At 40.2% G+C, this 13131-nt stretch overlaps 1 pseudogene; it reads left to right on the forward strand.

Moving 5' to 3' along the window:
- The first annotated feature begins 4926 nt into the window (after positions 1 to 4926).
- LOC133089593 (calcyclin-binding protein-like) lies at positions 4927 to 5661 on the forward strand (annotated as a pseudogene).
- The last annotated feature ends 7470 nt before the right edge of the window (positions 5662 to 13131 follow it).

Consider the following 13131-nt stretch of genomic DNA (forward strand, 5'->3'; position numbering starts at 1 on the left):
ACCCAAAGGGCGATCCCTGCAGGACTGTGGGCTGGTAAATATTTAACAACTAGCTCTCTGTTTAAAAACTCTAATTAGCAAATTTCCAAGGTATAAATATCCCCACTATGGCCAATTTCAAGCTACTAACATTATGTCAGAGTTGGGGAGAGATGCCCATGGTGCACACTCACGAGCAGGTATGAGGCAGCTCAGGCATCCTCTTTGCTTATTGGATGGATTTATTAATTCTTCAAGCACTTGTGGATGCCCTGGGTGAGCCATCTCAAGTTCCATTTCTAATACTCTCTCAGCATCCTCCAGTGCTATCTACCCTGTCCCTAGCTCTGCCTACCTTGGCCTCCTACTTCTTAGGGAATGTCTTGAGGAGATCTGAAGATATTCCATGAAATTCCTGCCCCTGCACTTACAATGTCCACATGTGCATCCACCCTCATGGTCTCACATCCATCCTCAAGAGACCATGAGGGTGGATGCAATGTCCCACATCTGCATCCACCCTCATGGTCTCTTTTCCAAGAAGAGCTTGTTCTTCCTTTAAGTTAAATCTTATATTCAGGAGCCATATCCTCAATTCCCTTTACAATTATTTTCACCCTCTTGGAGTTTTAATCCCTTTTTTGTATCCTTTCTTCTCAGCATGTAAATATGTTCCAGGCTTGCTCTTGATCATGGTTTTAAAAAGAATCATTTAATCCCACTTCCTCTCAGTATTCTTCTGTTCTTAGCCAAGCTTCTTGAAGGAGTATTGTGGTAGGCAGAAATCTAAGGTGGCTCCCAAGATGCGCAACTCCTGGCATATACACCCTGTATAATCATGAGGATTTGAGAATGTGATGGATCTCTTTCCCATGGTTAGGTCATCTTACATGGCACAATTGAATTTATGAATAGGAATTATCCAGGTGCACCCGACCTAATCACATGAGCCCTTAAAATCTGGGTCTAGACGCCAAAGAAGTCAGTGATTTGAAGCATGAGAAGGATTTGATATACTATTGTTGACTCGGGAATGGAAGGGACCACATGGCAAGGAATGTGGCAGCCTCTAGGAGCTCAGAGTGGTCTCCAGCCAATAGCCAGCAAGGAAACAGGGACCTCAATCCTGCAACCACAGGAACTGAATTCGGCCATCAATAGGAATAAGACTGAAAGTGACCTCCAGACAAGAACTGGAGCCTCCAGACAAGAACTCATCCTGGCCAACCTTGATTTTTTGCCCCAATGAACACGGAAGCTTCCTTTATATTGTAGAAGGTCTTGCTGTAGATGCCCAAAGAGCCAGTCATTTAAAATTTTATGACACTTGGACTTTGGGATTAACATATACACACTACTATATATATATATAATAAATAACCAACAGGGACCTACTGTATAGCACAGGGAACTGTACTCAGTATTTTGTAATACCCTCTAAGGGAAAAGAATCTGAAAAAGAACATATACATATATAATATATATATACACAAAACTAAATCACTTTGCTGTATACCTGAAACTAACACAACATTGTAAATCAACTATACTTTCAATTTTAAAAAATTAAATTAAATTTTAAAAATTTATGACATTTGAGTGAAGCAAATTCAACTAATTTTTGTATGAATTTTCTTTCATTATATACATGATGGGATTTATTTCTATCTTTCTACATTATTTTAACATATAAACATAAACACTTATATGCCTCCATATGGATCTGTCAATATACAGTCCCAACATTGAGCTTAGCACTGTTTGGACAGTGAGATCTTCCCTTAAAGGAGTTTACAGCCTAGTTGGAAAAAATAGCATATGTACCCAAATAACTATCATGTGAGGAAAAAGTGATGGGTCACTAAAAGTGGAAAAAAATTTCTATAATTTCAGAAATAAATTTAGATACATATATCAGAGAAAGGAGTCATTATTTCTTGCTGGAGATTTGATCAACAAGGTGGTACATGATCCTTGGTCTGACGTGCAAATTGACCTAAGTAGCATTTCTCCATCACCTGAGTAGAAAGTCAGGATATTACTCACTCTTTCTAAAATTGTGGTTCCCTCACAGAGCACCCTGGATCCAGTTCAGTCCAAAAAAGACTTCTTTGGAAATTATTTACTATTCTCAAAGGAATAAAACTCTGGGGTTTTAACCTTATTACATTTCTTACATTAACAAATCCCGGTAGAGTAAAAAGGACTCATTGATTCCTGGCGGCAGGATCCAGCCTCCTGGAGTGAGGGAACTTGGGTGGAATGACTTCTCACAAAGGCACATCCCAGGCAGAACAAGTAGCTCACTCTTGGGGGTCAGTTGAGGAGTTTCACTGAGAAGACAGTTTTCCCCAAATCTTTCACCAATCTCCCCCCAGGAAATATACTTCTGGATATTTTGCTCCCAATAGCTCCTCCTTGGGAGGGAAACAAAATATGCCATTATTACCTCACCTGTAGAGAATTTCATGGCTCATCAGCTGTCACTGGAGACCTCAGAGAACAGGGTCCTTAGGCAACAGGGCATAGAAGACAGAGTGAGTCATTTGGAGGAGGAGAGAGGTGGGCTCAGGAATAGGTCAGATCCCCAGGACACGGATGAATGCAGATTGTGTGGAGTAGAGACAGTAGGAAACTTCTCTAGGAGAGAAGAAACTGGAGAGAAGAGGAGGATGCAGGATGCAGGGACCTTCAACAGGTGAGCAGTAGAAGCTTAGAAAGGTATTGAACTTGCTCCAAGGTCACACACTTGACAGATTTGGGGAAGTGAGCTCAAATTAGGTCCTTTCTTTCTCTTGCTTCCCTCTGACTATATGAAGCCTATCAAAGCAATATTTCCTTCTGAGATGGTAAGCTTCTGAATCATGAGAAAGAATTGATTCTTACTCACCTTTCCCTGACAGCCCATGGCATGTAGGAGGTGTTAATAGATGTTTGTGGTGCAGAATTTATTTTTTCTTAATCATGAACATTCTACTCCTGTTCATGCAGCTCTACAAAACCTGTCCTGCCTATGTTCATACATGCACAAATACACACACACACGCACACACACACACACAGAGTCTCATGGATTCCAGAAGAAATGTTTGGCTTTTGATTCCTTATGCACAGAGAACCATCTCAATCTGACCCTTCTTTTAGTGACCTTTTCTGCCTTTTGGATTGCTGGTATAGACTAAATCCGCATGAAAGTAATAGAATTTGCAGCAGTGGCCCCATATTGACCTATGTACTAGAATACACTGGGGAACTAAAAACTACAGATGCTGGGGCTCTAGCCTAGAGAATCATTTTTAATTGGTCTGGGATGGGGTTCAGATATCAAGAAACTTGAAGAGTTCCCCCTCCAGCTGATTTTAATGTACAGCCAGAACTGAGAAACACTGATGTAAATTTTATTGCTTTTCCATGGAGAAACGCACCGCCCCCCGCCCCCGACTAATGAAAGAATCAAAGGGAAGGGGCCCAGGCAGCAGTATTTTTTAAGCTTCTCCCCCGTGATCACAAGGTGTAGCCAGGGTTAAGAATCTCTGCATCAAAACAGTGGTTCTAGGCCAGTACACAGAGAAGAAACATGCAAGGAGATTTGTAAGACTACAAATCCAAGTAGCTCGCTCAGCCTAAATCAGGTTCCTTGGTTTGCAAAGCTTCCACTTCTGTCACTGCTGGCGACGGAGGAGAGAATGAATGGGAGCAGACCATGTGTGACTTGCTTGCGGGAACTCCTCACACCCCATTAAAGGTGGAGCACCCCATCACACGGAGTTGCTACTCTTGCAGACAAAGGAAAAAGCTCCCTAGAGAGGCTCTGAAAAGGAGACTGTGGAGTGCTGACAAGCTGACTTGGCAAAGAGGGTGTCCTAGACGGGCTTCTGTGCTTCCTGGTGGGTCTACGCTGAGTGCTGGTGTCTGGGAGTGACGTCATTGCCTTCAGTGGAACCAAGTTTATATCTACACATAGTCGATCCTCCAGAAGTACTTGTTGAATGAATGAATCTAAAGAAAGTTCCCTATGAGCCTGAATCTCTGCCTCTCGGGTGTTCATCTAGCAACAGGAGTCCTTATGGAATTTGTTCTGGAGAGTTTACCGGTAATAAACAAGTCCAATCAACAGCTCCCGGCTATGATGAATATTGGTCCTGACATTGGACACTTTGCTGCTAGTGACAAAGTAAGAGAATGTCAGCTCTGAGTGTTAACTCTATCCTGTACCTGTCAACCCACTCACCTCACAAGTGGAAGAGAAAAGCATTAAGGTTGCAACATAACATCCGCTCGGAAGAAGCATCACTGTTGCTTTTTGGTAGCCTGACCTTGCCCTGAGCTGGTACATGAGAACTGCAATTTGTCTAATGCATAACCAGTTCCCATGTAATCTCGGCAAAATGTCAAAGGGAGTTTTGCGACTTTCTTAGCATCACTTTGGTGATTAAAGAATATTCTCTCTTTGGGTAACAACACATTTTATGAGGTTAGTTGCCTCTCACCTCAGGGCAATGTATTCCAACCCTCCACCTCCACTCCCTAACATAATGTTGACTCCTTGGATAAAAATACAAGGAACTTCTGTTGAATGAGCTAGCTGCTGGAAATATTATGACTGCAGCTGAAAGAAATGAGGTGTGTACCACAGACCACATAAAACAATGAAAGCAATTTAAAGGCAAAATGTACGGAGTAACTAGGAACAATTTTGCAATATCAAAAGCATATGAGTGGCCTGCTGCTTTGGGTGATGCTCTGCAGACCTTGGTGTTCTCCCAGCCTGGTCTAGGAGACTCTCTGCATGAGACCTGGACAGCTAGCAACTTCCATCTTCAAAATCAGCCTTTCTGGTGCCCGAAGACCGCGGCCACTCTGGTGCCGGTGTGGTCTGCGCTCGGGGTGAGCGTGGTCCGTGCGGCGTTTCCTGTTCTCGCACCTGCGCCGCTGCAGCTCGGGCCTTGCCTGACGCAGCCCGACCATGGCTTCAGCTGTGGAGGAGCTACAGAAAGATCTAGAAGAGGTGAAGGTGCTGCTGGAAAAAGCCACTAGAAAAAGAGTACGTGATGCCCTGACAGCTGAAAAATCCAAGATTGAGACAGAAATCAAGAACAAGATGCAGCAGAAATCACAGAGGAAAGCAGAACTTCTGGAAAGTGAAAAGCCTGCCGCTGTGGTTGCTCCTATTATGACAGATATACAGTGAAAATCAGCAATTATGGATGGGATCAGTCAGATAAGTTTGTGAAAATCTACATTACCTTAACTGGAGTTCATCAGGTCCCCGCTGAGAATGTGCAGGTACATTTCACAGAGAGGTCGTTTGATCTTTCGGTAAAGAATCTAAATGGGAAGAGTTACTCCATGATCGTGAACAATCTCTTGAAACCCATCTCTGTGGAAGGCAGTTCAAAAAAGATCAAGACAGATACAGTTCTTATCTTATGCAGGAAGAAAGCGGAAAGCACACGGTGGGTCTACCTGACTCAGGTTGAAAAAGAATGCAAAGAGAAAGAAAAGCCCTCCTACGACACTGAAACAGATCCTAGTGAGGGATTAATGAATGTTCTAAAGAAAATTTATGAAGATGGAGATGATGATATGAAGCGAACCATTAATAAAGCCTGGGTGGAATCAAGAGAGAAGCAAGCCAAAAGAGATGCAGAATTCTGAGACGTTAAAGTCTTTTTGGGAACTGTGATGTGGAAATATGGATGTTTCCAATAAGGAAATGTTGGTGAGCTGCACAGATAAATTTGACATATAACTACTTACCCAGTCTAAGTAAAGGCAATGAATTCTCCATTTCCTACTGGAGGATTTATTTAAATAAAATATGCTTATTAAACACTCCCTCCAAAGATGGTTTCCTTAGTAACGGGGTCATTTTATTCAAGAAAAGGGTAATGTTGTATTCTAGTGTGAAATGTAAAGAAGCAATGTAAAGAAGCCTAATGAAAATGCCACATTGTGTGTATTATTGTTCAGCTAAGAGGTAGAAACAAAAGTTATTGCTTGCCTTTCAGTTCCTGACATCAGCTCCCACCAATGTAAGAATAAAAATAAAACGTGAATTTTGGCATAAAAAAAAAAAAAAAATCAGCCTTTCTGGCCAGCCCTAGAGGGTCAAGTCAGCCATTAGGAACCAGAACTTTCCAACGCGGTCCATTTCTTGCTGATTCAGAAGAGGGGCAAAAGCAAGGACAATTTGCAGTTGATTAAGCACCCTGTGGTCTGTGTTTCCTTCTGGCTTGATTCCCTCCCTGTTGCCCTTTTAATGAGACACTTGGCTGAGCAAGAGCTCCATCTACGGGAGAAATCAGTTGTGTTGACTGTACCCTTAACATCGCCAAGATTATAATTTATTTACACTAGACCAGTGATTTTCAAGTGGGGGTGATTTTGCCCCCCAGGGGACTTTTTTGGCAATGACCGGAGACATTTTTTATTGTCATAACTGGGGTTGCAACTGGCATCTAGCGGTTAGAGGGCAGGGATACTGCTAAACATTCCGCAATGCACAGGATACGCACCCCCCCATAACAAAACTTTTCCCACCCTAATGACAAGGTGGAGAAATTCTGCCTGAGAACAAGAGAATTTGTGAAATTTATGCTTACAGATGGGTTCCCCAGGCAAAATATTAATTTTTGATTTAAATCTTTTCATATTCCCTACCACTGCTTTAAGCTTCTCATTTCCCCACCTTTTGTTATTGCCCATGGATTTGTCAAACCCTTTCACCCTAAGGTGTTAATGGCTTAATACATTAATCTGCATCTGGGCTATTTGAGAAAGGGAACTAGAGGGAGAGGACAGTACTCAAGGCAAAGAAAGGAATCTGTAACAGTAGAGTTTTAGGGACTGCTCCCTAAATGGGACCAGTACTTTGGGTTCAACCTACCCTTGTGGCTGATTAAGTAAATAAAACTTTATCCCCTTGTGTTCAAACCACTGTAGTTGACATTATGGTTGTAAAAGTCCTCATGGTATGAATACAATGCTGAGAAAGATTTCAGTTGTCTTGGATTCTCCACTCAACACGTGCTGTTCAGCAGGTCACCGTTCAGTTTACTAAGTGGGGTTTTGAAGAACTAAATACTAAAGGTCAGCTTCTGAGAGATTTTCCTTTTGTCCACAGAGAAGCGACCAATGAGCACCTACAGTGTACAGCATGGGAATGCAGAGATAAATGAGAGAGTCCCATTCAATGAGATGTCCAAGCAAGGGTGTTTTTCCTGCATTCCCTGACTCCAGAACATTTTTCCATTTTGGCATCTGGCCCTGGATGTTGCAGTTCAAGGAAAAACAGGCATCCTTGAAAGTTACCTGTCTATCTATTTGGTCATTAGCAACAACAGACTAAGTATTAAACCCTGGAAGTCACTAAGCTCTTGCCCAGGTTTTCTACACAATATCTAGATTTCTACACTATGACTGTACTAGGCAAAGAATATAGCGAGAAGTATTAGCGCATCCTAAAAATTTATATTAAATGAGTAATGATTTAATAACTTTCTTCTTCAAGTGCCATCAGTAAGAAATTGTACAGTTTTATGGGATACGATTTATTGGTACTGAAGATTGCCATGGTGCAGCCAGTTTGCCTCATAATTTGTGGGAAAGAAACAAGATTAAACAGAAATTTGAAGGGAAAAAATGAGTTGAGAAAAATTGGCAACAGAGCTCATGCAGTATTAATTGTAATTGAGAAAAGAGCATCCCTGCTGAATTTAGGGCACTTTTATATATCAATACTATGTGCACTTGTAAAACAAATGTTCCCCAGACTATCTAATGTCTGATCATTGCTTTTAGTCAAATGGATCTGATGAATAGTGAATATTAAAATGATATTCTCAGTAATTGTAAGAATATAAGGTAGAGAAAATAATAATGCAACATCTACAAGCAACATCAACTGTGAAAGGTGCTGGGTTGTTCTCTTCCCAAGTAGGACTTGGTGAGATGGTTGGAGGAGTGTGGGATGATGGGGGAAATGAACATAAGTGGTATGTAAATAAAGTAAAATATTGCAACATTTTATCTTCTTAGTTCCAGGAACAAAAACTTTCCAGAATATTGGACACTCATTCTAGGATCTAAATATAGTGAACAAAGATGAAGACAGCTGACCAGGACTCCATCTACTCCTAAGAGATCAGTTTACAGCAGTTCAAAAATCTAGGATTATAGGGTTTGCAAAAGATGAAAAGTCTGAGTTATATACTCAGAGTTGTGTGTAATGATATTATTTGCTAGTCAAAATGCTGCTAAATTTTGGTTTGCTAGTTCACTTCTTTTTGCAGTACAGAAAACATGTGTTTTAAAAAATATTAATATTATATCTACATTGGGCTTATATTACTAAGAATATGTAATTGCTTTTGTTACCAATAAATCAAGGTTAATAGTTAGGCAGTTTGGGCCAATTGCTTAGATTTCTCATGTTCCATTTGGAAAAGGGAGGTTATTAAATCATCACCCATTTGTTACAAATTTATAAAGCACTGCAGTTTCAGTGACATACCCTGCATACTTCAAACCCAGAAGGCCAGATTTTCTACTCAGCCTCTTTCAAGAGCAGCATGGATGATCAAGGTTCTAAGAAACTATGGGCTTTACAATCATTTCTGCAGACCTTTGAGGTTAGAAGAAGGCAAGGATCATCTGACCGCCCTCACAAGGTCAAGGCAGCCATGAGGAGCCAGAGTCTCCAGTACTGACCATTTTCTGCAGGTCCAAACTCCATGCTGTGTCTTAATTATGTTAACTCCAATGTATCCACCAAGAGTCTGTCTAACTGAAGATCTGAAGACTTCCTAAAGTTGTTCATTCTATTTGGGGACAGATTGAACTATTAAAAGCACTGTTTTTTTACATTGATCTCAAATGTTTACATTCTAGTAATTTTCATTGGCAACATTGATCCTAGACTACCCCCAAGGCCAAATTTAAAAATGTGTGTGTGTGTGTGTGACAATACTCGCTTCTCTGGAGACAAGCCTTACAATATCTTTAGACAACAGGCAAGTGTCAGAGTCCATGTCCCCACTCCTTACCTTGAGACTTTTCGCAATGGGCTAAGTGACTACATTTCTTTGTATAACTTAGAACCAAATCTCCTCTGTAGCTTAGGGTCAACTTTGATAACAGGTTGGTTCCTGTGTTCTCAACATAACTTGTCTTTGTCCATACGCATTTAAAGTTTGACATCCGTAGTAGCAGCAATAACCCAGCGGGCTTCTGATCTAGTAAACAGAGATGTTACCTCTTCTTTCATTCATTTTTTTTTTTTAAACATCTTTATTGGAGTATAATTGCTTTACAATGGTGTGTTAGTTTCTGCTTTATAACAAAGTGAATCTGTTATACATATACATATGTCCCCATATCTCTTCCCTCTTGCGTCTCCCTCCCTCCTACCCTCCCTATCCTACCCCTCTAGGTGGTCACAAAGCACCGAGCTGATCTCCCTGTGCTATGCGGCTGCTTCCCACTAGCTATCTGTTTTACATTTGGCAGTGTATATGTGTCCATGCCACTCTCTCACTTTGTCCCAGCTAACCCTTCCCCCTCCCCATGTCCCCAACTCCATTCTCTACGTCTGCGTCTTTATTCCTGTCCTGCCCCTAGGTTCTTCATGACCTTTTTTTTTTTTTTAGATTCCACATATATGTGTTAGCATACTGTATTTGTTTTTCTCTTTCTGAATTACTTCACTCTGTATGACAGACTCTAGGTCCATCCACCTCACTACAAATAACTCAATTTCGTTTCTTTTTATGGCTGAGTAATACTCCATTGTATATATGTGCCACATCTTCTTTATCCATTCATCTGTTGATGGACACTTAGGTTGCTTCCATGTCCTGGCTATTGTAAATAGAGCTGCAATGAACATTTTGGTACATGACTCTTTTTGAATTATGGTTTTCTCAGGGTATATGCCCAGTAGTGGGATTGCTGGGTCGTATGGTAGTTCTATTTTTGGTTTTTTAAGGAACCTCCATACTGTTCTCCATAGTGGCTGTATCAATTTACATTCCCACCAACAGCACAAGAGGGTTCCCTTTTCTCCACACCCTCTCCAGCATTTATTGTTTCTAGATTTTTTGATGACTTGTGTGAGATGATATCTCATTGTAGTTTTGATTTGCATTTCTCTGATGATTAATGATGTTGAGCATTCTTTCATGTGTTTGTTGGCAATCTGTATATCTTCTTTGGAGAAATGTCTATTTAGGTCTTCTGCCCATTTTTGGATTGGGTTGTTTGTTTTTTTGATATTGAGCTGCATGAGCTGCTTGTAAATTTTGGAGATTAACCCTTTGTCAGTTGCTTCATTTGCAAATATTTTCTCCCATTCTGAGGGTTGTCTTTTCGTCTTGTTTATGGTTTCCTTTGCTGTGCAAAAGCTTTTAAGTTTCATTAGGTCCCATTCGTTTATTTTTGTTTTTATTTCCATTTCTCTAGGAGGTGGGTCAAAAAGGATCTTGCTGTGATTTATGTCATGGAGTGTTCTTCCTATGTTTTCCTCTAAGAGTTTTAAAGTTTCTGGCCTTACATTTAGGACTTTAATTCATTTTGAGTTTATTTTTGTGTATGGTGTTAGGGAGTGTTCTAATTTCATTCTTTTACATGTAGCTGTCCAGTTTTCCCAGCACCACTTATTGAAGAGGCTGTCTTTTCTCCACTGTATATTCTTGCCTCCTTTATCAAAGATAAGGTGACCATATGTGCGTGTGTTTATCTCTGGGCTTTCTATCCTGTTCCATTGATCTATATTTCTGTTTTTGTGCCAGTACCATACTGTCTTGATTACTGTAGCTTCGTAGTATAGTCTGAAGTCAGGGAGCCTGATTCCCCCAGCTCCGTTTTTCTTTCTCAAGATTGCTTTGGCTATTCGGGGTCTTTTGTGTTTCCATACAAATTGTGAAATTTTTGTTCTAGTTCTGTGAAAAATGCCAGTGGTAGTTTGATAGGGATTGCATTGAATGTGTAGATTGCTTTGGGTAGTATAGTCAATTTCACAATGTTGATTCTCCCAAACTCATTCTATGAGGCCACCATCACCCTGATACCAAAACCAGACAAAGTGTCACAAAGAAAGAAAACTACAGACCAATATCAATGATGAACATAGATGCAAAAATCCTCAACAAAATACTAGCAGACAGAACCCAACAGCACATTAAAAGGATCATACACCATGATCAAGTGGGGTTTATCCCAGGAATGCAAGGATTCTTCAATATATGCAAATCAATCAATGTGATACACCATATTAACAAATTGAAGGAGAAAAACGATATGATCATCTCAATAGATGCAGAGAAAGCTTTCGACAAAATTCAACACCCATTTATGATAAAAACCCTCCAGAAAGTAGGCATAGAGGGAACTTTCCTCAACATAATAAAGGCCATATATGATAAACCCACAGCCAACATCATCCTCAATGGTGAAAAACTGAAACCATTTCCACTAAGATCAGGAACAAGACAAGGTTGCCCACTCTCACCACTATTATTCAACATAGTTTTGGAAGTGTTAGCCACAGCAATCAGAGAAGAAAAAGAAATAAAAGGAATCCAAAATGGAAACGAAGAAGTAAAGCTGTCCCTGTTTGCAGATGACATGATACTATACATAGACAATCCTAAAGATGCTACCAGAAAACTACTAGAGCTAATCAATGAATTTGGTTAAGTAGCAGGATACAAAGTTAATGCACAGAAATCTCTTGCATTCCTATACACTAATTATGAAAAATCTGAAAGTGAAATTAAGAAAACCCTCCCATTTACCATTGTAGCAAAAAGAATAAAATATCTAGGAATAAACCTACCTAATGAGACAAAAGACCTGTATGCAGAAAACTATAAGACACTGATGAAAGAGACTAAAGGTGATACAAATAGATGGAGAGATATACCATGTTCTTGGATTGGAAGAATCAACATTGTGAAAATGACCATTCATATTTTTAATTCAACAAAATTTTACTGGGCAGCTGCTGGGTACTGGACTACACTATGCTGAGTGTAGGAGGTACAACAGTGAACCACAAGATACAGCCTCTGCGGCAGTGAGACAGCTTTAGGTGAATAAACACCAATAGACATAAATTACTACTTGTGATAAGTGAAATGAAGACAAAGACTTTAGGCGCTTTAAACAAGAATAACAAGATTAGATTAGATTTTGAAGTCAAGAACGTTTTCTCTGAAGAAGGGACATTGAATCTGAGACCAGAAAAATGAATGAGATCATTGTTGTCATTGTGTCAATTAATAGATCCTACAGCCAAATTAATTTTGAAAGCAGCTATATCAACATGTTGACTCATTTTTGACCTTATATTCTCATGTTAAACATTTACTCATTCTTCAAAAAATATTTATTGAGCACCTATTACCTTACAATAAATAAATACAAAGATACACAGGTACATATTTGAAACATACATGCTAAGCCCACATAAAACTCCCTCTGCAGGGGTGGGTATATATGCTAATGTAATTCCTGTTCTCGACGTCTCAAAAAATTCTTTAGACAAGCAGGACAGTAGAAGATAAATTATCCCCTTAATAAGGCTTTCCAGGAATCTTTCCAGGAAGTCCAGGAAGAAAGTCAATCTCACTGGCTGCTAGTTGTCAAAATCTACCTTACTCATCTTGTTGCAAATTACATTAACATTTTCTCTGTTGTTAATCTTCTCACATTCTTCATTGGTTCATTTCACTTTTAATCTTGGACCTCTAGAGCACAAGGCAACTTCTCTGTAAATTAGGATGTTTCCACTTGCAGACAAAAGAACTGGAAAATGGACACCCTGTGGTAGACCAGGTAGAAAAGAGGAACCCTGTCCTCTGGGCTGTCACAGTCCCACTGCAGGAATGGTGGCCTGCCCACTAGCAGGGAGTTGGTTATATTTCAACCCTTGCTAGACTCCCTCCTTCTGCCACCCTTGTGCTCTGCCCCCACCCGAAGGAGCACCATTTCTTTTCCTCACAATACCTCAAAGGTAGCAAAGATCGCAGAAAATGATTTAGCATTTTCATTTGTAAGCTCTTTCTGTATAGCAGTCTGGAACACTGGCTTCGTCTTAAGTTTAATTTTTGCCCCTTGGAACAGGTCATCTGACCTTTTCAAATCTGACCT

The sequence above is a fragment of the Eubalaena glacialis genome, chromosome 4 (genome assembly GCF_028564815.1).
Source record: "Eubalaena glacialis isolate mEubGla1 chromosome 4, mEubGla1.1.hap2.+ XY, whole genome shotgun sequence".
NCBI classification, from domain to species: domain Eukaryota; kingdom Metazoa; phylum Chordata; class Mammalia; order Artiodactyla; family Balaenidae; genus Eubalaena; species Eubalaena glacialis.